Genomic DNA, 27,755 nt, shown 5'->3' on the forward strand with positions numbered 1-27,755 from the left:
GCTTGAAATATTTGTAGGTATATTTTACTGAGCACATTGCGGGTGCTGCAAAGAGCACTTCTGGCTAACATCAAAGATTGAAACAATACTAATATCATGAACTTTAATAATACTTAGACTTAGGAATGGGGTCCATTCCCATCATGGCATTAAAAACCTGAAAGTCTTGGAGAAATTCAAAAAGGCAGACAGGGACTTAAAGGTGGAGGTGTCTCAATTTATATAAAAAACAAAAATATACCTTAAGGCTGGTCAAACAGAGCTTCTCCATGTTTAAATCAGCATAGTCAAAATCCCATACAAATTCCTTTCAAGCTAGCAATGTCCTCCTCTATGATCCAGGAAACCCATAACATGTATTTAAACTTACTGGAAACACTTAACATCTAAACCAATACCATATGTTTGGGTGACTTTAATTACCCCACTATTAACTGGCAATCATATACAACACCAAACATGCAGGCAGAGAGATTCCTGGATTTTGTAAATACAAATTCCCTGGCTACATTGTCTAAACACCGACCAGGGGTGCAAACATACTGGATCTAGTCAACACTAATATGGGAGAGTGTTGCACACTCCCTAGTGCATTATCCTCTCTGGTAAGGTCAGACCACAAAATGGTTTCCTTTAAAAAAAATAAAACCTAGAACCCCAGCTAAACTTGGAATGTTTAGGAATTACTCTAAGGCTAACTTCCTACTATTAAGTGATAACCTGGCAAAATTTCAAGCCACCATAATCACTGAAAACACTACTGCTTATGCAGAACTGTTCACAGAAACCCTATATAAGCATTTTAATATCCGAATAACGGCAGCTGTACCCACCAGGAATAAGTACAGAACTAACATAAAAACAAGCCACTCTGGTGTATAACAGAAGGAAGAAAATGTTTGCAAAAATTAGGAGGTGTAGCACCCGAAAGGATAAAGGCACTCTCATCAAACTAAACAAACAACTCAGAGGAAAAATAAGATCTACCAAAGTCAAGTTTGAGGTAAATATGACTTCACAAGCCAAGGACAACCAACCACAAGGCATTCTTTAGCTATGTCCTCAACCTCAAATGCGATACACAGTTGTGTGCAGAGCTCATTGTTAATGAAGCCACCTATACTGAGCCAGAAAATATAGCAAACCAACTGGCAGACAAATTCAGCTCTAACTTTAACCTTCTCTTCTCCCTCAAAGTTCCCTCAGGAAGTACTATCAAAAATAATCCTCCACCCCACCCCACTATCACAAGGGAACAGATCCTCAATACTCTCTCTAAGGCCAAGCCAAGAACAATGAATTGATGGACTCAGATAATATTCCAGGATGCCTTCTCAGTAGTATGAAACATGACCTATCAAGCCCTCTGGAATTACTATTTAACAGTAGCTTTTAAACAGGCTCCATGCCTCATGAATGTTGAACAGCAGCAGTTATCCCTCTGCAGAAAGGTGGCTATCCCTGGAAACTACAGACCCATAAGTCTTACTAGTCTCATAAGCAAAGCCATGGAAATGATCAGTAATGACTTAGGACACCTCCAGACACTGAATCCAACTCAATTTAGTATCATTATGGAAGGCCATATATCCTCACCCTGGTGGACATCTTTGACAAGGTCACCAAAGCAATGGATGAGGGCAAAACAGTTCACACTGCCTACCTTGACCTGGCCAAGGCATTTGACACAATACCCCACTCAGGCATTGTTGATAAACTCAAGAGGTTAGGTATAAACCCCTATGTCACCTGGTGGGTATCCAGCTGGCTCACAGATAGGATGCAGAAAATTAGAACTGGGGAGTCCACCTCTACAAAGAGGCCAGTCACAAGTGGACTCAGTCAGGGATTAGTCCTGGGGCTGCTCATTTTTGATATTTACTTCTTTAAAGTCAAGACGAATATCAAGGGCCTCTGGATGACCAGATGTGTAGATAATTGCAAATTAGGAGCAGTCATAGCATCCCCCACCTGTACAAATATTCTCCTGGAAGGACTGACATAGACAAATAAGTTGTGTCAGATCCATGGACTAAAACTTAAATGTCAAGAAATGCATAATAGTATCCTTCAGGAAGTCATCCACCCTTGTTAACTATCACATTGACAACACAGCCCTAAGATATGACTCAGTAGTCAGGGTCTTTGAGACACACATACACAGTAATCTAGCTTATGATCATCATGTGTCTACAGTAGTGAGGAAATCATTTTATGCTGTGCAACTTATAAACAATGGTATGGCATCTATTTCAAAGGAGATCATTGTTCCACTATATTCATCCTTCATTAGACCTATCATTGAGTACACTGTCTACTTTGGTATGTACCTGACCAGGCACATCCAACAAATTGAATGTGCACAGAACTTCCTCACTAGAAGAATACAGGGCATAAGTAACATGTCCTGTGCAGATCATCTCAAAGCTCTATCCTTGTATTCTGTCTCCTACAGACTATTGAGTTGAAATGTATGCCTGGCATACAAGGCATTGTTGAACTCCACCCTGATGGATCTCCTGCATATCTGTAAAACACACAGCATCAGAATTACATGTCCTAAAGACTGAAACCTTGCTGATATAAACAGATCCTGCTGGAGAGACAGGTATGTATTGCAGAGGCTACCACTTGTCTGGAACAGGCTCCCCATCCATGTGAAACAGAGTTCCTCCCTAACCTGATGCAAGTTTAATTTGTACAACTGGATGGAGAGCAGGAAATTCATCTCTGATTTAGCACCTATGTCTCTAATGGACAGTGGCAGATTGTAAATGTTTCATCATCCAGAACCCTGCTTGTAATAGTTTCATCTCCCAAGTCCCTGCTTACACTTATCAAGGGTACCAGAACTTCTCAGAGATTTGGGATGCATGGCTAGGCTTAAAAAGGCCCTTGTGGTTGTTAGCTTAGTAAACATCTATAAACCCTTTCTTATTATATGTAGTTAGCTCTATGTAACACACACACACACACACACACACACACACACACACACACACACACACACACACACACACACACACACACACACACACACACACACACACACACACACACACACACACACACACACACACACACACACACACACACACACCCCATAACCAAAAGTCAGGCAATGAGAAGCAGAAGTGGGCAGTTTTACAGCTGATTGGTATTCCATTGAGGGAATCACCATTCCTAGTGTGTGCTTCAGTGTCAGAATGTCAATGCATTAAATCTATATCTCTTTAAAGGGCTAAGAGTGGTACTTATGGTGAAATAAAAAAATAGCACAAGAAGAAGGCTTCCTAACTTTAGATTGAAAGACATTACTTTGATCTAAAACTGACCCTATATAGAACAAAGAATGTCCCTATTGGTGATTGTCTAAAATAATAACAAACCTTACAATGACATTAATATTAGGCACATAAGGAAGCTCCATATAGCATGAGCAGAATTAATTATAAAGAATAAATTTGCAGGAGTAGTTTGGGGACAATTTATTATCTCAGTGGCCACAGAAGCTGTACCACCCCAGACACAGCCTACAATGAAAGAGGAGGAGGAGCCCACCATAGAAGACGTAAAACAGTAGTAAGAAAATGAAGTCAGGGAAAGCTGCAGGCTCATATGAGGTCACAGCATGGGTGAGATAGGGGAGAATTGATTCCTGAGGGTACTTGTAGCAGTGCGGAGAGAAAAGCATATCCCAGATGACTGGAGAATAAACATATTAGTGACAGTGTTCAAGAAGAAAGGGGACATTCACAACTGAACAGTAGGAAGTACAGAGGTATCAAACACAACAGGTATCACACTGCATGAAAGTTATGGAGAGGAAAGAAGATTTGGGTAGTCCTACAGTGTTTTGATGTTCCAGAAACATTGGTAGAATTAGTGCAAACTATGTACAAGGACACAATGACTCATGTACAAACAGTGCTTGGTCTCACAGAGGGATTCCCAGTGGGAGTGGGTGTGCATCAGGTTTCTGCTCCAACTTCACTGCTGTTCATGCTGGGTATGGACTACATTAGCAAACAGGTCAGAGGACAGATCAACAAAGTTGCTTTATTTAAACAATGTGGCATTATAGGCAGACTCTGAGCATGAACTTCAGCAAAGGATTGAGGAATGGAATGCAAAACTGAAGACACATAGTATGAAGATGAGTACAGATAAGACAGTTGTAATGGCAGCAAATGGGGGAAAACAGAAGAAGCTGAGAACTAAGATAGAAGTAAAAATGGTGGAACAGGTTAACAGTTTCAGGTATCTGGGAGGTGTAATTGAGGATAAGGGAAGTCTGAATGAGGAGATCACAGTTACAATCAGTGGGTCTACAGCCAGCTGGCACAGAGTGTCAAGTGCAGTACATGACAGAAGAATGCCAAAGAAGCTGAAAATTAAAATGTACAAAACAGTGGTGTGACCAGTACTACTGTATGGTACAGAAACCTGGGCAGTAAAGGCAGAGCAGTTGAGGAAACTATAGGTGATGGAGATGAACTTCCTGAGGATAGGTGGTAGGATGCACACTGTGGGACAGGCAAAGAAATGAAGATATAAGAAAAGAAGCCATAGTAGCTCCAATTGCAGAAAGGGTCAAAGAGAACAACTTGGGGTGGTTTGGGTACATGTGCAAAAAGCAGAAAAGATCCTGTTGATGAAGATTTAGAACGGGCACGAAGAAGGCAAGAGGAAACAAGGGCATCCAACAAAGAGGTGAATGGATTGTGGGAGAGAAGACCTGCAGTCAGGCAGGCATGAGTGTCAAAGAAAGTAGGAGAGCAGTGCTGAATAGAGAGAGATGGCAGCAGTTGAAATGAAACCCCAACCCCATGTAGAAAATGGGAAAAGGGGGTGGTGATGATGATGGTGCTCAGACTGGCACTGTAAGGTAATATTGATGGTTTGAGACTAGCTGTGGGAAGGTTATTTTTTTATAGTAGTTTAAGTGTGATCCTGTTCACTGTCATGATCTCACATTACTTATTTCTATCGTTTATGTTTGTGTATTGTCAGTGTGAGACAGCACAAAAATAAATTATTTATTAATGCTATGTACTTATGTAGTGTGGAAGTGTTGCACAACACGACTTTTTACATAAATTTTCTCATAGTACTCCTTTATATTCTGTACTTAATGATAAATACCACTGCAAGGCATGTTGTTATTTTAGACATTCAGCATTCTATATACTATAAACATTAGATCAAAGTACCATTTTTTCATCTAAAGTTTTGAAATCCAATAAGTGCACAATAAGGCACAAGGGAGAGTACATGGTACAGATATTGGCTGCATGGGAATTGTGAGGCACTCACATGAAAACATGCACACCTTGAACTTCAGGTGCGTTACTGCACTGATGAAATGCACATCACTATTTTTTTTCAATTGGAATTTTCCATTTAGCAGTTTCTGTATGATAATTATATGTTTTGTAGTACATTTTAATGTAAAATAGTTCCTTTAGCAATGTTAATTAATTGATTGCTATGCAGGATTATAATTTTTTAACTGTGGAATTTTGGTATAATATTTTCAGGGTGGCCATTTAAACTACCCTGCTGTCAAATTGTTATGTGCTATTGTACAGTTCAGTTTATAAATAGGTATTAACACTACTTAGCATTTCAGCTGAGTTCTGGCTGGTGAGCAAGTCCATATGAAGAGACTTGAATGCCTCACAAACATATATACTGTTTTACAGGTAATAAAGCCTAGAAAATATTCTTAAAAGTTATGATTCTGGTGGCAACTCTAAGAACTGAAAGGCACATATGGGCAGGAAGTAATCCTCCCTCAATCATGATTTTAAGCTGGTTTAACTGATCATGCATGTATTACAATTTGCAAATATTCACACAGATAATAATTTTGATCATAACTCACAAGAAATGAAAAACACATAGACATGGGTCTATATTAAAACACTGAACTTTCAAAATTTCGAGTGTTCTAATATCGAGCCCTATTAATTGAAATTTTAAAACATTGAACATACAGAACAGTGAATTTTTAACTAGGGAAAAAAATTGCTGTTCCAAGACACATACACACAACACAAGCACACCAAACAAACAGCAATCCACACACATACACCTAAACTCTTACACCTAACCCTACACTAAACTATACATACACCACTAACTATCCACTTACCTTAACCCAAACCCTAACCCTAAGGTCCGTCACTATCGCACAGGCACCTCACCCGTGTCCTAACCCTAACTCACCTACCCACCCTAAACCTCACATCCACCAATCACACAATTACCTGAACCTGACCCGTAACTTTCCACCACAGCGCTGAAAATACCGAAGCAACAGAAATGGACAACCAAATCCTTTCCCTAGGAAAAAATTTGTTTTTCTGTTTCTTCGATATTTTCAGCATTCACTGAAAATGGGTCGATATTAGAACACTCAAAATTTTGAAAGTTTGGTGTTCTAATATAGACTCCATAGACATATATGTAAGTAGCAATGCTCCCCACCCATACCTTTTCACTTATACTGCTTTAGATGAGGGTACAATATCTTTATTTTATTGTGTTTCTGTGATAATTGTTATACACACATTACTTCGATTTTAATACGCATTTGTATTCATACAGTGTTTTACTTTTGTGTATTGCATTTTCAAATTGACCTCTTTGGCCAAACAATGTTTGTCAGAGTATTTTACTGCATTTTATATATGTAATTTGAGTTTGCATTAGAGTGGCTATTCTTTTTTTCTATTTCTGTAGAGAGAGTTCATGTTAGTCATTTGTAGTCTCTTCTTTCACTGTTTCATTTCTTGTTTGTCAGGTTTATGCTTTCAGCTTTCATCAGAAGGTTATTTTTTACCCATTTGGATGCCCTTTACTTTCTGATCCAGTAGTGCAGTTAAATTTGAGTTTTTAGTGCTCTTATTATTATTAAGTGTGCTTAATTTGTACTACAGTCCTGTTTCATTTTTTGTTCTATTTTTATAGAAACTTAATAATGTATAGAAGTTATCAGGTGTGTTTCTGATGTTTGGTGTATTTTATTATTGACTTACTTTTTTGATTTGTCTGTGTCTGCTAAGTTACTTTTCAAGATGGTAGCAGTTTTTTAGATTTTGAATTCTGCAAGATAGTAGGATATACAACTGAATGTGATTTCTAAGTGGCTTTCATTAGCTTTGTCCCATGCATGGAATGCATTAGAAAGCACAGGTTACTAGCAATATGATTGGCCATTTTTCCTTGCCCATTTTATAACTTTTCCACTCTGATTTTGACCATAAGTGTCATGGGATCTTTAATAGCTACTTCAGCTATTATTTTATATCATTTTCTATTTGGTAAAGAGAGCATAGTGCTCCGGTGGTTAGCATGACTGTCTTAGAAGGCTTAGTTTCTCAGGGTGTTTATTTGTTGAGATGCCTTGTCTGATTAGTTTAGGAGCTAAATCTGTGAATCTGTGTTCAGAAAGATTTTCACTGGGATCTTCATTTACAAACCACATGCTAAGAGCATGCCGACAGCTGGAGTTGTGGTATTAAATGAGCTCTAGGTGTGTGTGTGTGTGTGTGTGTGTGTGTGTGTGTGTGTGTGTGTGTGTGTGTGTGTGTGTGTGTATATGTGTGTGTATGTGCAGACACACACACACACACACATGTGCACACACACACACATACACACACACACACACACACACACACACACACACACACACACACACACACACACACACACACACACACACTCTTGCATTCCATATGGTGCTACTTCCTTCATGCTGTATTTCGCTTGTCAGAATAGTTGTGTCAGAAAAGAGTCAATGGACTTACCCTGTTAACTAATAACTAACTAACTAAATAAATAAATATTAAAAACAAATCTACAGTTCCTGAGACAATGCCACGGGCTTAATGTTAGATGTATAAATTATCCAAGGGTCTACAATGGTGAATGTACCTAATCAAATCTGTGGAAGGAAACAACTTTTGTGGGCTATTCCTTAGGAATATAAAGTACACCAGCACTAAAGATGGGGAGCTACAATGTCACATAGAAGCAGAACCACAAGGTATCAGATTAATTCACTGCATTTTACAGAGTGAATTCTCATATAAACACACAGAGACTTAATGAACAAATAAGCAAATAATTTTCTTTGTGAGAAACTGATTTAAAGCAAAAACACAAAATGGCCAGCACAAAAGGAGGAATACAACCTTTATTGGAACACAATGCAGACCGGTTTGCGGCCCAAAAGAACTTTATCAATGCAGAAAACAAATCCATGTAGTGGAACACCCCTTTTATATAAAATCCTCAATTATTCCCCCAATGAGAACAAAAAGATAATTAGGTAGTTCCAATACAAAGAACACACCTACAGCAATGTATACACTAAACAAAGCTGCATAAAGTGAAACACAAAACAGAAATACATATACATGTTTAATAAGATATGGAATGTTAACCTAGAAAATGAGTAAAAAAAGGAAACAGACATTATTAAAAAAATAAATAAAGCCCTGTAAAATAAAAATATACCTTACAGGGATCTATATTTAAACCTATTAAGTTGAATATTTATGTTATTTTTAGTATATAACACTAAAGATGTTCATTTAATCCAGGGGGGAACAAACCCCCGAGATGAATGATCCATGACCTTTCCTTTTTATTTAAAAGTTCATGCCATTTATTTTTAGAGAACTTGGAACCTACAACCTTGTCGATGATAGTAAAATGAAACTTTGCCGTTTTATGAACCTGGGTATGTTTATATAAAGCATTGGTAATAACCTTGTTTCGAATATTGCTCAAATATTCTGAAATATGCAATTTGAAGGACCTAGATGTTTGACCTATATAAAATGCAGAGCAGTGGCACTCAGCCAAGTAAATCACCCAACTGCTACTGCAATTCATAAGGGTCCAGATTTCAAAAACACGTTGTATTTTTAGTAGAAAACTCTTTGGTTTTGAGTACATATCTACAGAAAGCACAATGTTCACAAGGAAAACAGCCAACCACTTTGGTACCATCTAAGGTGCATATAATTTTAGCTTGGGAAGATGAATGTCTTTTGTAGAAACTTAAATGTCCTCCTAGGGTTACCCCTCTTCAATAGGAAAAGGCACATCTGTTGTCCAAAATTTTAGCTAGATATTCGTCAGAAAGTAAAATATCCCAATGTTTTTGTATTACCTGAGTAAGATGTTTGGCATTCCTACCAAAAGTAGTAGTAAACCTGATTTTAGATCCTTGATGTAATTTGGAACCTTGATACGTGAGTAATTTGGGTCTATATTAGATCATCGAAACGGCAGAATTTCGAATGATCTAATACTGAACCCAATATCGCGAATGCTGAAAACAGTGAAGCTGCACAAAACCAAATTCTTTCATAGGGAAAGAATTCGGTTGGCCATTGTTGTGGCTTCGCAGTTTTCAGCGATGTGGTGGAAAGTTATGGGTTGGGTTAAGGTAAGTGTGTGATTGTGTGGACATTCGGGTTAGGGTACGGGTTGCGTGAGTTAGGGTTAGGGCGCGGGTCAGGTAAGTGTGCGATTGTGACAGAATTTGGGGTTAGGGGTGGGTTAAGTGAGTTAGGGTTAGGGCGTGGGTGAGGTGAGTGCCTGATAGTGATGGACCTTAGGGTTAGGGTCTGGGTTAAGGTAAGTGGATAGATAGTAGTGTATGTGCAGTGTAGTGTAGGGTTAGATGTAACTTTTAAATGTGTGTGTGTGGATTGCTGCTTTTTAGTGTGCTTGTGGTGTGTGTGTGTTTCTCGGAACAGTGAATTTTTTCCCTGGGACAAAATTTACTGTTTTGAGGTTTCGATATTGTTAGAGTTCGGGTTTTGCAGTTCGACGTTACGGCATTCAGTAATGAGCCATTATGATGATCTGATATAGACCCAAGTAATTCCTCCCTAGGCATCTTGCTTTCCTTGGACTGTTGCAGAAACTGATTTAAAACACTTTTTATGTGCAAAACACTACGGGCAGGATTCACGAAGGCTTGCACGGAGTGTAAGAGATGTGCAACACTCCATGCAAGCCTCGCGATCCAGGAACAGCCCTAAACTCTGTGTAAGAGACCAGCTAAAACGTCTCTTACACGGACTGGGCGTGGACATGCTAAATACCTCACTTGCATCCGAAAGGTATACAAATGAGGTATATTAGCGATCCACGAAGCAGAAACCAGTCTGTGTAGGAGACGTTTTAGCTGCAGAAATGTACTCAGTTGACAACTGAGTACATTTCTGCAAAATCCACAATGGAGCGATGTCAGCTCCAAAAAAAGGTTGCATATGATTCAGGCAGCATGCCAATGGCCAAATATGTGGCCATTGGCAAGATAACCCGATGCAAAAATAATAAAAATATAATTTTTTTTTTCGGCGATCGCCCATGTTTAAACCCAGCGCAGCCCTGCGCAAACGGGCTGCGCTGTATAAAACCATAAAAAAGAAGGTTATAAACCCACAAATGTGGGTCTCATGCAATACATGGAATGACAATGCAGGGACCAGCAGACTAAAACCAACATGGCCACCGTGTAGTGGTTACTAAGGGGGAAGCTGAGTCTAAGACATGTAACTAAGCATTAGTAGGCAATCTCATGTAAATGAGGGTTCGGATACTGAATCTCACAGTCACATACCAAATGAGCACAGTCTGAGTAGTGTAAGAGATACAAAAGGGGGAGGAATAGAGTAGGAGATAGGTGACATCACAGGGGGGAATGGTAGAAAGAAATACAGTTCATTGGAGGCCAGTGTAACATGACAGATGACAGGCACAGATCAGGGAAAGAGGTGTGCCACTAGATAAGTCATGGAAAGTCAAGAAATGGAAGGTGTACACTGTTACCTACACCAAAGTTTCTTGCTGGCTGTGCATGCGCACGTGTGCGCCATGAAGCGCGAGTAGGACAGTGTGTGTGCGTGTAAGGCAGTGTGAGCATGTGGGAGCATGTTGGGAGATGTTTAACACTGTTTGTGCAGGTGTGCGCGCGTGTAAGGCAGGCTGAGTATGTTGGAGGCTGTTGGCAGACGTGTAACAGTGTTTGCGCGGGTGTACACGCATTTAAACCCGAATAAGTAGATTCTGAACCATGTAAGCATGTGTGCACGCGTGTAAGCCACTGTGAGCGTGTTTCTGATAGTATGCAAGTTGCTCCCCCCTGAGGAAACAGAGAGGAAAAACGAAGCTACAGAATTAATAGGAAGCTAGCAGGGATAACTGCTGAAGCTAGCAGGTGAAAACAATTAGAAGCAGGCAATTACACAGGCAGAATAGTAGCCCAGCCTGGCACTTAAAACTCTGCAAACAGTAGTGCAGGATGTTTCCATTAAGAGACACTGCAAGACAGGAGTAAGCTAATAGAAGTGAAAACTGAAAAAGCTTCACTCAGATCAGAAATGTTAGGGGCTGCCATAGCTGTCATAATGAGACATAGGCAACTTGCTGAGGGTGGTGACAATGCAGATGGTGCCAGACAACCCACAGTGAGGAGACGGAGAAGAGTGTATAGGCCCAGGGTCACCTACCACGGGTTACATGAGCTGGAGATAGTAGAGCACTATAGAGTGGACAGAGAGCTCCTGCAGCAAATTGTTGTGCTGTGCAGGCCACGCCTCACACACAGAACCAACAGAGGGGAACCCATCCCAGTAGAAACCAAGGTATGTGTTGGCCTAAGAATACTAGCAACAGGTACCTTCCAGAGACCAACTGGCGATATGATGGGGATATCACAGGCATCAGCCTCCAGGGTACTACACCAGTTCCTGGATTCCATGTCAGCACATGTCGGTGATCATGTATATTTCCCCAATGCCCGTGAGGTATTGGCCAGCAATATGCGTCTCTTCCAGCAAATAGAGGAATACCCTGAGGTACTGGGTGCTATAGACTGCACACACATACGCATCAAAGCACCAGCCAGTGAGCGGGGTAGGGCCTACATTAACCGCAAGGGCTTCCCCTCCATCAACTGCCAGGTCATGTGTGATGCCCAGGGCATAATAATGAATGTGTGTGCTGGCTGCCCTGGGAGTTATCACGATTCCCACATCTGGCATTTGACGCAGCTGTACCAAACATTTGCCAATGGGGACATCCCACACGGACACCTAGTGGGGGATGCAGGTTATGCACTGGAGCCATGGCTGATGACACCCATCAGAAACGCACACACACCTGAACAGGAACGCCATAATGGGGCACATGCACAAACACGTAATGTGATAGAGCGTGTGTTTGGTCTGCTCAAGTCATGGTTCCGGTGTCTGGACACATCTGGTGGAGCCTTGCAGTACACACCAACTACATGTACCCAAATTGTCATGGTATGTGCTATGCTACATAATATGATCTTGCAAAAACAGCTGCAGCAGGACCAGCATAGGGCCGGGCCAAACAGCCCCCCACCATTGCCAAGGCCATCACAGGCAGAGCGTGACTTGGAGGAGGAACAACCTGAGCCTGCCCCAGTAGGCAGAAGGAGGTGTGCCCAGTATGCCCTGGCCTTGGCAAAGAGGCAACGCATAGCACATACACTGGCTCAGTAGGAACCCTGGGAATGATACCCCTCTCTGATTCACTCATATAGTAACAGGGATGCCTAACATGACACAACCTGCTCTCAAACATGCACAGGGAGTGTAGTATGTGCATCCGACAGAGGCAGCCCTGCAGCACCACCTGAGGCATGATTGCCATGTGTTAAGCAATGTAACACTATCTAGTATATGCAAACATGAAGACCCTGCCTAACATCACACCCTCACCAAGCATGATGCCACACTATGAAGACAAGAAGATCAAGTACAATAATTGGCTGAAGTAATGCAGTCAGTCAAAGGGGAGCCAATGTGGTACAGGCTGGGAAGATATGCGGAGTTTGACATGATGCACCACCTGCTAGGGGTGGCATGCACCTATCATGCCATGCCCCATGGATACTGGCAAAGGCTGTCAGTACCCACAGCATGCCCTGAATAGGTAAGTCTCAAAACACAAACCCAACCTCATAGGTTCTACAAGGGATAGGAACCTAGATGTAATACTACCCCATGACAGATGTACAAACAGCAAGATGTGTGCAGTGTAAACACACACAGTAAGGAGAATGTAGATACCAGTCCTGTAATAGAGAACTGGGCAAGGCTCACATCAGCACCCTAACACTACCAGGTCACACCTCATACTGTGCTGTACAGCCGCAAAACATGGAACAAGCTACAAAAGGAGGGTGACTAGCAAGAAATGGCAAGGATAACCACACCCCCATGTTGGTACCACAACAAGAAGCAGCATGGAATATCCATGGTCAAATACCAATGGCTAAAACTGCCTCGCAGTATATAGCCTGCTGCAGACCACTGTCCTAATACCAGGAGCAGCACCTGGCCTATGTCGGAATACATGAATATATCAAGCCCCCCAAACCACATTATATTGCTCGACTGAAAATACCCAGACATACACTGGTAGCATTGTACTAGCACCAACACAGTAGGAGAAAATTACCCAGATTCCATAAACCAAAATGCCCAGGAACAATGTACTACTCCCACAAGAGGGGTAAGCATACTGGATGTGATAATCAGCAACATGTGTACTGGATGGCAAGATGAGAAGTGTACCCCTCACTGGTAAGACCAGACCATAGAGTAAGCACACTGGATATACACACCCTGACCCCAGTCCCTGGCCAGAATACCACAGTGAAAAACGTGTGTAAAGTATAGGTTGCAGCCCTCAAAACCGATGTTGAATCCACAAAAGGCCCTGTGCAAGTGCAGAATATGGGACACACCACAGAACATGTTATACAGGCATTCCATGAACACAGCCAGGAATGCCTGGAGTATGCAATCACAAATAACAACAACACACAATGCCATACACGCAGGCATCTGGCATGCAGGCCTCCAGCCATTACCAAACCATGCAAGAGAATGATGAAGATACCACATGATAGAGCAAACATAAAAAGGGAAGTAATCACTGACCAGTAGTATGGCAACAACATATGTCCACACATACAATCCACTAAGTCCAGCCACAACAAGTATAACCTATGAATCCAGAGGCAATGTGATGCCAGTACCAAGTACACAGACAACCACAACACCCCCCAATAAATACAAACATATGTGATAGATGCATCTATGTATCCAAACCAGAGGTTGAGCTCCAACAACTCAGTACTGTCAACACTAGTCAGGAGGAGAAGGTAACCACATACACCACAAACCCAGTCCCACATAGACCTACCACAACTGTAAACCAAACACATAAACACAGACAAATATTCCCGGAGGCCTTAATTACAAACACACCACACCAACAGACGCCTCCAAAGTAGATCACAAGCAACCACAACCTTCAAACATAGCACATGCAACGAATAGTATGCAAAGCTGGTGTGCCAAACAGTCACAGGCCCGAAGGATAAACAACATGCCTGATACAGTTGTAATAGGTGTCTGTATAGGCAGACACACAGCTGTCCCACTCACCAGACTGAACAAGGGAAAGGGTAGAGTAAGCTGCTTGTAGGTAGCCACAAAATGCCACTTAACACAAGTACGCAGGTCACCCCAAAGCAAGCAGAAATATGATGCACTCAATGTCCATGCTGGTGTGAATTACCTGAGATGTACCTCCCTGGTCAACATCAAATGAGACATGGATGGTCCCTCTGAGTATGTACCCCAGGGCGGGATGACACTGGCTGTGTGCAGCATCCAACCCTCACCAAGAATGATGCCACAGTACAAACACAGAATGCTCATGTTTAACAGCTGGCACAGTTACAGCTGTCAGTCTAAGAGGGTGTAATGTGTGTCTGCATGAGATGTCAAGCATGACAAGCCATGCTGCTGTTACAGGGGTGGCTGTCAGCTGTTACCCATGTGCATCTGGATACTGGATAAGGCCTTTGCCGCCTCCATAGAGCCGTATGTAGGCAAGGCCAAAAAGACTACCCACCACCCTAGAAAACATAAGTGGTAGGAAACATAAGGGTAATGCTGACCAATGCCAGATGTGTAAACTGCAATATGCATGCCCCTGAGGCACTTCCCATTATGGAGAACATTGATGCCTGTCCAGTGACAGAAGCCTGCTGCAGGCCTAGTGATAGCACACCAGCACTACTAGGTTATACCACATACCATGTGTTATGGCCCCAACACCTGCACCAAGACATCAAAGGAGGGGGAGTATCCATATGCAGCACAAACTCCCATATAGCCAGGTAACTGACAATGCACAAAGCAGCGGACATCACCCATGTGCACATAACCGTAGTCAAAACTGCTGTACAGTCTGTAGCATGTGACAGACCACACCCTCACACACAAGAACCCCACCCAGACATCCGAAGACACTGGACAGTATGGATGTCCCACCAAATACCAGACATGGTACACAAAGTACCACATAGGTGTCAAACCATTATGTATGCAAGGAGTCATCGGGGACCTAGGGACAGAGGTCGACATTAATCTGTCATGTGACAGCCACAATGCCAATGTGGCTATGAAGACTGCTGATACTGGACACCGTATCATGAAAGGATTCACACCAACATCAACAGAGGTCACTGTGCCGCTGTACTGTTCCCTTATCAGACCCATAATCTAGTACAATGACTCATATGGGATGTACCATACGTGACACCTGCAGCGGTTCGGAAGACCTCATAGTTACCTCACCAACAGGATAAAGGGTGTGAAATATATGTCATATGCTGCCTGGCTGTAGACACCCCAGCTGACTGCAGTCACACACTGCCTACACAGAGGCATTGTATGTCTGTTGTACCAGGCCATGTCCAACACAGGAGTAATGGACATGCTACACCACAGGAAATCAAAGCCATTTGAGCTGTGAGAGTCACAGATGTCAACCTCAACACATAATGAAATAAGATGTGCTGGAGGGACAGATACATAACCCATAGGCTCCCCACACCCAGAAACAGGATCCCAATCCATGGTAGGCAGAGCCCCTCACTGACACTCCTCAACAGGAATATTGCCAAGTGGATGGATGACCGTACAAGTATACTGGGGGTCCCCACTGTGTCACGACCAGACAGAGGCACAGTGAAGAACCTCATAAATGGCCATAATTGAACATAGCAAGGGGTGGCAAAAGACACACACACTCTAGCTAGGCTTACTAATGTCCTAGGGTGTCTAGCCTACTATGAACCCATGAACCTATGAAGATACAACACGTACAGGACACTAAGGATAATCACAATGCTTACCCAACTGATGGTAGGAACCATATTGGGCATCCACAGATATGCTCCGAATCACACAGATATTACAAACAACATACTAAACACACACACATATTGCTAACATACAACCTGTCAGGTGCAGTGCAAACACCCCCCCCCCGAGCGCAAAATACCTATCCCAGCAGATGGTCCCCTGACATTGCAGATGCTGAGGTAACAGCCATCATCTGCAAAGCAGAACACAAAGCAGCAAAGGTATGTGATGGTGTCCTGTGCTGAGGCCAACATGGACCCCAAGAGTAATGGAATGCAAAATCACACTACTGGCCAATGTCAGCCTTACCACAGGATATGTACCCAAAGAGCAGTGTACAACAACAGTGGTCCATCACAACAAAGGTGTTGCCTGAATGGATACCCCAAACTACTACCCCAGGATCCTGACAAGCTTGTTCTGCACAGCTATGGAAAGGATCAGTATGTACCGCAGACAGAAGGCTAATGTGGACCTACTGATACTGGACCCTACACACTGTGGCTGTTGTAACTGCAGAACCGGCCCCTAACCATGTCTGACCCATTTGAAGCAGTCATTAAGGTCATTGATGAGGGCTATGTGGTCCACACAGCGTAGCTGGACCGTGCACATGCTTCTAGACCATACCGTACGTGTTCAGTATGGATATGTTCACCAGCTTAAATATACACGCCTATGTCAGTAGAGGGGTTGCAAAGCAGACCAAGGACAGAACTGACATGGTCAGACATGCCGCATCCATGTCAGACTACAAAGCGGATATGAGTGGCATCCCACAAGGCCTGGTCTTGGCCCCCCCCACCCCGGTCTGTATACATGTCCCATAGGTATAGGCCAACATGGAAGGACTGTGACTGAGCATGTATGCCGAGGAGTACAAACAGCCCACCATATCTGACCCCCAGCTGACACAAGCAACCCACAAATGGGCCACCTACAAACAGACAACTGTAGCCATAGCCATGTCAGCAAGCTAATCGCAGAACTGTGTATAGACAACCACCATGGATATACAGTAAGTGCCCACAAATTACCACACAGGTGTTAACCCATGAGGCACCTAACATGTAATGTGAGACCTGGTTACAAAAGGTGATAAATATCCTGCACTGGACAAACATGTGTCTGTAGTGTTCGCAGAAACATGTACCATATACCCACCCAAACATGAAGGCTGGCAGATGTAGATAAGGGGAACTCACTCTGGCTCTGCAGCCATCCTCCATCAGCATCACATCTGACTAAAATAGCCCCTGTGGGATATACCACAGCAGACACCTCCAACAACTGTAAAGTCCACAACAGTACTCCACCAGGGGTAGCAAAGAGCCTGAACAGATGCCATGTGTTGCCTGAGTAAACAAACTGCAGCCCCACACACCGCCATCCTTCCCAGCTACAGGAAAGCTGTGCCTGATGTATGAAGCCATGTCCAACCTGGAATGACTGAACATGTTGCACCATGTACAATCTGAATGGCAGTGAGCTATGCACATGAGAGACCTGAACCCCAGCACTGACATACATAGGACAAGCTGTACAGAATGATCCATAACACAGAAGGCACCCCCACACTTCAGTAAACTCCTGGTACAGGGCAGCCAGAGTGCCACATATCGACACCCCTCAAGAGGCATCCTGATGAGTGTATGGGAGGTGGTAGGCTACCCTGGGTATCACTGTTATGTCAGAGGTAGACAGAGGCACAGTATACCAACCATGACATATGTAATGGCAAACTCCAGTTACAATGTGTGTCGAAGGACAAACACACCCTGTGACTACCATCAGAAATGGCCTACGGAACATCGCTAGTGTTTGCCAATGTCCACCCATGTTGTGGAATACACCAGCAATGTTGGACGAGCATGGTGTAGGTAGTCCATATCTGAACATATTGCAACATGGTCATATGTGCACTACTGGACCCTACACAGTCTGTTGTGCTCACTATGAAGATGTCAAGCAGTGATAGGACTAAAGCTCAGGATACTGTCCACTACAGTGAAAGTACCGAACCAGTACACTATACGGTACTACAGTGTTAGGTCATTATGAAAGTATGTTGAGAACTGTCTGCAAAGTATCCCATGCAATTCCTGCAGGCACAGTATAATCCCTGTTGTGGCAGACACGAAGAAGTTGGCCAGTTAGTACACAACATGACACCCAGCACACAATCATAAATGTGCGATAATGTTGAAGGTCACACACACCCAAATATGTGTTGGACTTCAGAGTGCAACATATGGAAAGCTCACACTGGGCATGCTCGCACACTTTGATAAATGAGGCATATGTCAGACAACATTACATGGAAAGGCTGAACTGGGCATGCTCACACACTTTGGCCATATCTCCATGTAGCAGTTGGCCACACATATCTGGTATTTGTACCTGTCAGTCCAGGAACCAACCACAACACAGCAATCAGCCCAGTGCACACAGTAAATGACCACAGAGACATAAGTGATATAGTGGATTGCCGTCATATGCAAACATCTGCCACAGATACACAAGTTGGTCATAGGAACAGGGAATGCTATGGCAATAAAGACCTGCAAACAGTAGAACAGCACAACAAATATTGTGCATCCGACAATTGAACATATGGATGTAGAGGTCAATACTAGGCTTCTTGCCCCAGGGAATGGCAGCTCAGCCAGAGTGTGCTTGGCATCTGCATCCCCAGGATAGTAGGCTACCATGCCACTGTAAAGTAGGTCACAGAAGGCAACATGTGAGGCTAGTGAGCTGTGCCTCTGTCAAGCAGGGGCACTGTGGAGGTCTCAGGGATTGAATGTGCTAAGCCACAGCCATGTTGTCGGTGTGTGCTGTGAGAGGGTTGCCGAGGATCTCTGACAGTAGGTGTCCATCAATAACAGACTGAGGGGAGCCCTATCTGCATTCTCTGGACGATTCCACTGTCAACACTGTGTTGTAATGAGTATGTGTGAATGAAGTGCCGTGCTGGAACCGTCCACAGATGTCCTCCCTCTGTGGGCTACAGCTCTGCAATGTATTAGGTCACTCTGTCTGTTGAACGGCCCATATATGGCCGGTGTACAGCTGACAGGTGTCTTGTTGTGGAGCAGTCATGGGTATATGCGGGATAGCATGACCAATGCAAACTGTACACATGCTCATAGGATGCAAGTGTCAAGGATTATGCTGAGTGGCCAGTATAGTCCTCCAGCATGGGTCCTCTGAAGTCATCCACCCCAGTCTACACAAGTGTAGAGTCTGCTTGTGCTAAACACAGTTTGTGTGCAGTGACAACCTTGCCTGGGGGTGGAGATGAGATATGGATTTCCAGGGAAAGGTGGTCATGGTCAGATATCAACAATGGTGGTCTACCTCTGGTGTGGAACAGTGAGTACCCACGTTGCAGATGGACAGGTGCAATATGTATCCACCCATGTGGCTGTGGTGTGTGGTTCTGCCATAGCATATGGACCCACAAATTGTAGTGGCGGTAGGGTAAAGTGGTAGAGGCCTGAGTAGTTCTCACACACAATATGCCTGTACCTGATGTTAACAACTGGAATGGTGTATGTGAATACCTGCATATCCTGGCACTGTTCCTAGGGAAGCTAAGTGTGTGTCCTGGATGTGGGTGTGGTGTTCTGGACTGGTTGTGTTGTGTGTTACAGGTCCTGTGGTCCCAAAGCATGGTATAGAACATAACCTGCCAGTGCGATGTGCATATCTGACCCTGACGTAGGTGGCTGCAAATGCATATATATGCTATCCCCCACCTGACAGGTAGTACTACATCTACATACTTCTGTGGAAATAAAGATGTCAGCACCCTAGAAATACTACAGGTGCAGAACAGATGCCCAGTAATTCGGATAGTGTGCTCCGCTAATGCGTCTCCCTCAAGTGTCATAATATAGTCTGGTAGGGGTTCGAATCCTGCAAATGCTCAGTGGGTGAGTGGGGGTTGTGTGTGTGAAAGGCTGTGAGAGAGAAATGTCCCTTTTGGCAACTGGGAAAACACACTACAGGATGCACATTCCCCTTTCTAAACACAGATGATGTCAGCACCCTATAAGTACAGCAGGAGAAGAGAATCCTCCTAGTAATGCGAATAATGCGTCCGTCTCGAGTGTCATAACATAGTTAGGTAGTGGTTTGAATCCTGCAAGTGTGTGTGTTTGGATGAGGGGGGTTACTGTGTGTGTGTGCAAATATGTATGAGGGAAATGTCCCTTTTGGCAACTGGGAGAACACACTACAGGATGCACACTCCCCTTTCTAAACACAGATGATGTCAGCACCCTATAAGTAAAGCAGGAGAAGGGAAGCCTCCCAGTAATGCGAATAGCGCGCTCTGCTAATGTGTCCATCTCAAGTGTCATAACATAGTTAGGTAGTGGTTTGAATCCTGCAAGTGTGTGTGTTTAGATGAGGGGGGTTACTGTGTGTGTGCAAATATGTGTGAGGGAAATGTCCCTTTTGGCAACTGGGAGAACACACTACAGGATGCACACTCCCCTTTCTAAACACAGATGATGTCAGCACCCTATAAGTAAAGCAGGAGAAGGGAAGCCTCCCACTAATGCGAATAGCGTGTTCTACTAATGCATCCGTCTCAAGTGTCATAACATAGTTAGGTAGTGGTTTGAATCCTGCAAATGGCAAGTGTGTGTGTTTGGATGAGAGGGGTTACTGTATATGTGTGAGGGAAATGTCCCTTTTGGCAGCTGGGAGAACACACTACAGGATGCACACTCCCCTTTCTAAACACAGATGATGTCAGCACCCTATAAGTACAGCAGGAGAAGGAAAGCCTTCCAGTAATGCAAATAGCGTGCTCCGCTAATGCATCCATCTCAAGTGTCATAACATAGTTAGGTAGTGGTTTGAATCCTGCAAATGCCAAGTGTGTGTGTTTGGATGAGGGGGGTTACTGTGTGTGTGCAAATATGTATGAGAGAAATGTCCCTTTTGGCAACTGGGAGAACACACTACAGGATGCACACTCCCCTTTCTAAACACAGATGATGTCAGGACCCTATAAGTACAGCAGGAGAAGGGAAGCCTTCCAATAATGCAAATCGCACGCTCTGCTAATGCATCTGTCTCGAGTGTCATAACATAGTTAGGTAGTGGTTTGAATCCTGCAAATGGCAAGTGTGTGTGTTTGGATGAGGGGGGTTACTGTGTGTGTGCAAATATGTGTGAAGGAAATGTCCCTTTTGGCAACTGGGAGAACACACTACAGGATGCACACTCCCCTTTCTAAACACAGATGATGTCAGCACCCTATAAGTACAGCAGGAGAAGGGAAGCCTCCCAGTAATGTGAATAGCACACGCTGCTAATGCTTTTCTCCTGAGTATTGTAATGTTGTTAGATAGGAGTTTGAAACCTGTAAATGGCATGTGTGTGTGTTTGGATATGGGGAGTTCGTGTGTGTGCATTTCCGTATAAAAAACATGTTAGTTTTGGCGATCAGGAGACCACACTACCTGATGCACATTACCCTTTCAAAATACTGATGTTGTCAGCACCCTATAAGTATAGCCAGAGAAAACAGACTATCTAGTAAATCGAATAGTGCATTTTGCTAATGCGTCTCTTTCACGTGTCATGACTTAGTTAGGTAAGAGAATGAATCCTGCAAATGGCAAGTGTGTGGGGGTAGTAGGGTGTGTGTAAATGCAAGTGTGAGAGAACAGATCCTTTTGGCAAATACTACAATACACCAGATGCTGCATACTCCCCCAGTAAACACAGGGGATGTCACCACACTATCAGCACAGCCAAACAGGGCTAGTTGGCTAGTAATGCCAATAGTGTGCTCTGCTCCTGTGTCTATTACAACTGTCAGAGTACAGATAGGTATGTTTTGGTAACCCACAACTGTCACGTGTGGTTGTGTCACACAGTATGACCTTGTGTGGGTGTTTGTACATAACAATGCATGCCATTGACTAAACCAGCAATGGCATTGCACACATGATGTATGTGTGTGACACATACACGTAAATACCTGTGACCTGCAGTAGTTACCATGTCTGACACATGCTTCATGTGGATACATGGTATTTGCAATGTATACCAATATGACTGTGTCTTAATGTGTAGGATCTGCACATGGTATATCCCTATACAGTTTGGGTGTCTATGGTGAAAGACCTACAGCAGGGGATACACATCTGGTCTGGGCCATATAGTGTACATGTAGTCGATGTACAGATGCTGCATGTTCCCACCTGTTGTGGTAGTGGTAACATGTCATTCCACTGCAATTCGGTGACCACATTCTGTGAACTCTTCAACTAGTGTGTTGTAGCTACAGTAATGCTCACACACAATGTTTGGCTGGATGCAGTAAGGCCTTATAAACACAGTTCATGAGACTGTCATATTGCCGGTGTTGTTATGGAGGATAGGTGGTCTTCCTGTGTATGTGAGGGTTGTGTGTGCCAGGCTATGAACCAGATGGCAGTCCGACACACTGTCAGCTGCACATGAGTAGGCCCTGATGGTTTGTGCTGAGCCAACAACCTGGAGGTGTGTGTATCTGTGTTACCTTGGGATACCACCCCCCTATCCATGTGTGTTACATGTGTAGGGGACGACAGGCATGGTATGGGGCATAACCTGTCAGTGATGGGTAACACCTGTGAGCCATGAATCATGAATCTGGTACTGCACAGACATTGCAGTTCACCGTGCTGAGGGCAGTGTCTGGTGCATGCATCTTCCGGTGTACACTACTGTTGCTGTGTAGCAGCACTGTTAGTGTCCTAACCTGTGTGATACCCACAGAGGTTGCTATGTAAACCATGTCCTGCAGCATAAGGCAGTATGTGTGTACCAAGGAGCTTTGCCATTATACATTGGGCCATGGGTGTCATGTGCAAGATGACCCGTGCACATCATTGTGGCTTCCCTAGCATGTAAGCACACGTTGACAGCCAGTGGATACCCTATGAATGACAGTGGAGACTGAGCATAATGTAGACATACAACACCCTTCCCACATATAGTGGTAGAATACCTGGTGAGGGTATGTTGGCAACCAACATCAGGCTCATACTGGCCTGTGCCACATGCTGAGAGATCCATTCTATGTTCCCTATCATGCAGTCCAGGGAGGTATGTCTCAGGCAGCCACACTGGCATGGTCAATGAGTGAGTCATATCTGTCCATGCCTCTGACTGACCTGTATGAATATGTGCTGTGGTGGACCATAGTGCCCCTGAGTCATATCACTGTGACCTTCACCAGATACAGCCTGTTGAGCGGGACCCCAGTGCAGCACACAAGACAGGTACCTGACACGTCTGTAGCAGGTGTGTTGTGTAGCCCTACAGGCTGTGAGTGTGTGGCACACGGGATGTGCGTGCCATGTGTGGCATGTGCTCTGTTCTGACGGAACATATGCCTGTGTGCCAGCTGCAGAGGTGTGTGATGCCCAGGCAGGCTGCTAGTCTGAGTCCCCACATATGCCCCAGTGTGTTCAGCATGCTGTCAGTGTGTGTCAATGTCTGACTGGTATTGTCGTCACTGTAATATATTGTATTGATTTATTTATTTATCCTACATTTGTTGACTGGGATAGCCCGACCGGATGCATGTCCATTTCCAGGGGAGGTCCGTGGAGACAAGCTACGAGGGTAGCAGATACAGCATTACATAATACTAGCATTACATATTACAAACAGATTATTTACAGAGATCACATAAGTAAGCAAGTCAAACATGTTCCACAGGTTAATGTTAGACCTGAGCACAAGCCAAGATTAAATTAAAATCACACAGTAAAGTGGTTCACAGAAGTTACACATTCGAGTTAGCCAGGCTTGATACATTGACATAGCCAGTTAAGTGACAAATGTTGTTTGAGTCTACTGTTAAATTGACCTAAGGTGGACAGTAGGGTAATATCAGCTGGAAGTGAGTTCCAGGATCTACTTACAGGGTTTGCAAAGAGAGAATCACCGGCTGTGTTATTACACCTGCTAGTCTGAAGTAATACTTTGTTAGAGGATCGAAGCGGTCTAGGATTGTTATAGGGGGTGATAATATTTGACTTGCAGGAGTATTGTCTGGATTATAGAGGATTTTATAGGCCATAATCAGTTGGTTATACTGTATTAGGCTGGGTATTGCAAGCCAACCAAGCTGATTTAGATTGATGCAATGATGTGTCCTAAAAGGCAGCCCAGTGGCAAACCTGGCAATGTGGTTGTAGCAGATTGAGTGTTTGTTAAGGACAGTCTTGTTCATATTCGAGAGTAGAGGGGATGCATACAGAAGGGTTTAAACAAGGTGTGAGCGAGCTATGGCACCTTTAGCTGGAGGGGCTAGGAAGGCTTTAATTCTGTAAAGTGACCCTAGTTTTCTATTGATGGCTTTGATAATCTGGTTAACATGTATGTCACATTTGAGATTATTGTCTATGATGACACCTAATAGTTTTGGAGATGGGTCAGGGGAGATTATTGTGCCATCAGTTGATGTTATGGTAATGGTGAAAGTGGTAGACCTACGTGTTGGTGAAATAACAGCAGTTTAGTTTGATTGGGATTTAGGATCAGACGATGTTCAGAAAGCCAGTTTGCTATTGTATTAAAGGTGGTCTGGGTAGCTGACCATAACTCTACTGGAGATGTGGCTGAGCAGATCAGAGTAGAGTATTCAGCATATTGGATACAGCTGACTTTTGGGATGACAGTATAACGGTCATTAATGAAGATGGAGGACAGCAAGGGCCCTAGTATAGAGCCTTGTGGTACTCTGAGGGTGTTAGGTAGAAGGTTAGAGAGTTTGTTCTGCCAGAGGCCGGCCTGCTGTCGACCATGCAGGTAGGATTGAAACCATTGGAAGGCTCCAGTATCTAGACAGTCTTTGCAGGGTGTGGAGTACAAGTTGGTGATCAACCATATCGTATGCCTTTGAAATATCCAAAAAGAGGGCTGCGGATACATAATTATTGTTGCAAGTATGGCTTATGGTGTTAGTAAAGGCTAGGAGGCCTGACGTAGTGCTGTGATGAGGACATAAGCCATGCTGAGTGTCTGCCATAATGCGGGTTTGGATTAGGTGGTGCATGACTTGTCTATGATGAAAGTTTCCATAATCTTTGCAAGTGGAGAGAGTATAGCTATTGGCCTATAATTGGAGACTTCAGTAGAGCTGCCTCCTGTGTGAAGTGGGATTACATATGACATTTTCCAGATGGTGGGAAAGTTAGATTCTAACATGGTTCCTTTGATTACCTTTGAGACGGGGTAAGCAATAGCATCATCTGGTTTTGATAGGTACTTGGCAGGGAGTTGATCAGCAGAAAGTGTAGTGGGTTTCACTGTTACAATCAAGGTATGGAGAAGTGAAGTGGTGACTGGTTGGCAGCTGGACGCAAGTAGTTTTCTAGGGGTGCTACTTTCAGGACCAGGGGAGCTAGGAGGTAGATGTCTAGCTAGGGCCTGAAATGTCTCAATAACGAATTGGTCAAAACTATCAGGAACATCTTCAGGGGTACTATCAATAGTAGCAGCAGGGATTGGGGTTGACATTTGTCCTGGACGTAGTATATATGACATGCCACCTGACAGGGTATGGCATTACTGGGTTCAGAGAGACCAGTCCCCAGATTGGCTGTGTGGTGGCATCCCACACATGTGTTGTACATTCCTGGCCAAGGGTGATGGCTGACTGCATACATGTGGCAGCTGTGACAATGACACATGACTCACATAAACCACAACTGGACCATAGAGGCGATTCACAGGTTACCTTTGCACATGCTACCCTAGTAGTGTGATTGCCATGGTGAGTACCAACACATAGGGCCAATGGGGAACAACATACTGAAGGTGTATATGTGTGGGTGTACCGCTACTGTTTCATAGCACTGACATATGTGACTGCACACGTGGGTAAATGCCAGGTAAGACGTGTGCAATGTGTCACAGGCAGTGCACATGCATACAGGACAGACAGTGATGTTCTGTCATGTGTAAAGTTGACATACGTACCATACGCTATGCAGATGTTACTAGAAGTCTACAGAAGCACTGTAACTCTGCATTGCAGGTGTAAGCAGTGTTCCAGGGGACCCCAAGCGAACATGCATGCAAACAAAGCTACAGTAAACAGGGCTGGAAATAGTGCATTATACAACAAAGAAGGGGTAACAATAACAGTAAGTAACAATGCAAATATGTAGGCACTATCAACATGTACCCAGGAATACACAGCACAGATGCCCATGGTAAAACCGATATTATGTCATACTTATTTGTGATTTGGATTACATTGGTACTGCACATATATTTACATGCGCGAACATCCACATGGCATAGTCGTTGTGTGCAACTTGACACCATTACTGTACATGTCCACCATTGCATATCACTACTTGCATTAGCTTTCCCCCTGTGCTACCCATGTATGCGGCTATCTGTTGACAACCTTACCACCGGCATGCAATTTTGTGCAGCTGTTATACTTTGGTATGTACTATGGGTGCAGATAACAATTCAGGACATTCATACAGTTACTGCAGCAGGCATGCTGGGATAAACACACAGTCATAGCAGCACACTGTACTGTTACCAACATGATACTACTAATACACTTCTATGTAGTCACCCTGTGCATCAGCAACGTGTTTACCTGTTCCCGCAATGATGTTGGAGATTGCAGGAGGTGGCACAGTGTCATCATATGCACAGGGTGTGGATTAGGTATGCCTGAGTCAGCCACTGATACCACCAAATGACATGTGTGTGTATGTGTGTTGGTTCATAGGTTCATAGGTTCATACTAGGCTATCTGCCCTAGGGCATTTATAAGCCTAGCCAGAGTTGTGTGGCTTTCACCACCCCTTAGGTTGAAGAATACTATACCCATTAGTTTGCCGTGCATCTGTCCAGCAGTGATACAGAGATGATCCCCGGGGTAAACCTACGATCTCCCATCCACTGGTCAAGATTCCTCTTGAACAGAGCCAGCGAGGTGCTCTGTCTCGCATGAACCGGGATTCTGTTCCACAGCATAGGGAGTCTCTGGGTGATGAATCTGTCCCTCCAGCATGTCCTATTTATATCCGTGTTGAGGTTTAAGTCTCTTGCTCTTGTGGCTCTGGTGGATTTGGATTTTTTTGAGGTGGAGCATGTCCATTAATTCCGGGTTGGACATGGCCTTGTATGTCAGGCACAGGTCACCTCTGAGCAGACGGTATGTGACTGAATAGAGCTGGAGTTTCTTCAGTCGGGCAGCATATGGCATATTTTTGAGCCCCTTTATCCTTTTGGTGAGGAACTTTTGGGGTCTTTCCAATTGCTGCAGGTGTTGGGTAAGATACATTCAATGGGGCATTGTACTTAATCATTGGTGTGATAAGTGAAGAGTACAGGGAACAATGACCTCCCTTGATCTGGATGTGAATCCTTCATAATCAGGTGGGCAATGTAGAAGGTCCTCCTAACCACTTT

The sequence above is a fragment of the Protopterus annectens genome, chromosome 17.part0 (assembly GCF_019279795.1).
Source record: "Protopterus annectens isolate FY-2018-M chromosome 17.part0, PAN1.0, whole genome shotgun sequence".
In the NCBI taxonomy this organism is placed as follows: Eukaryota; Metazoa; Chordata; order Ceratodontiformes; family Protopteridae; genus Protopterus; species Protopterus annectens.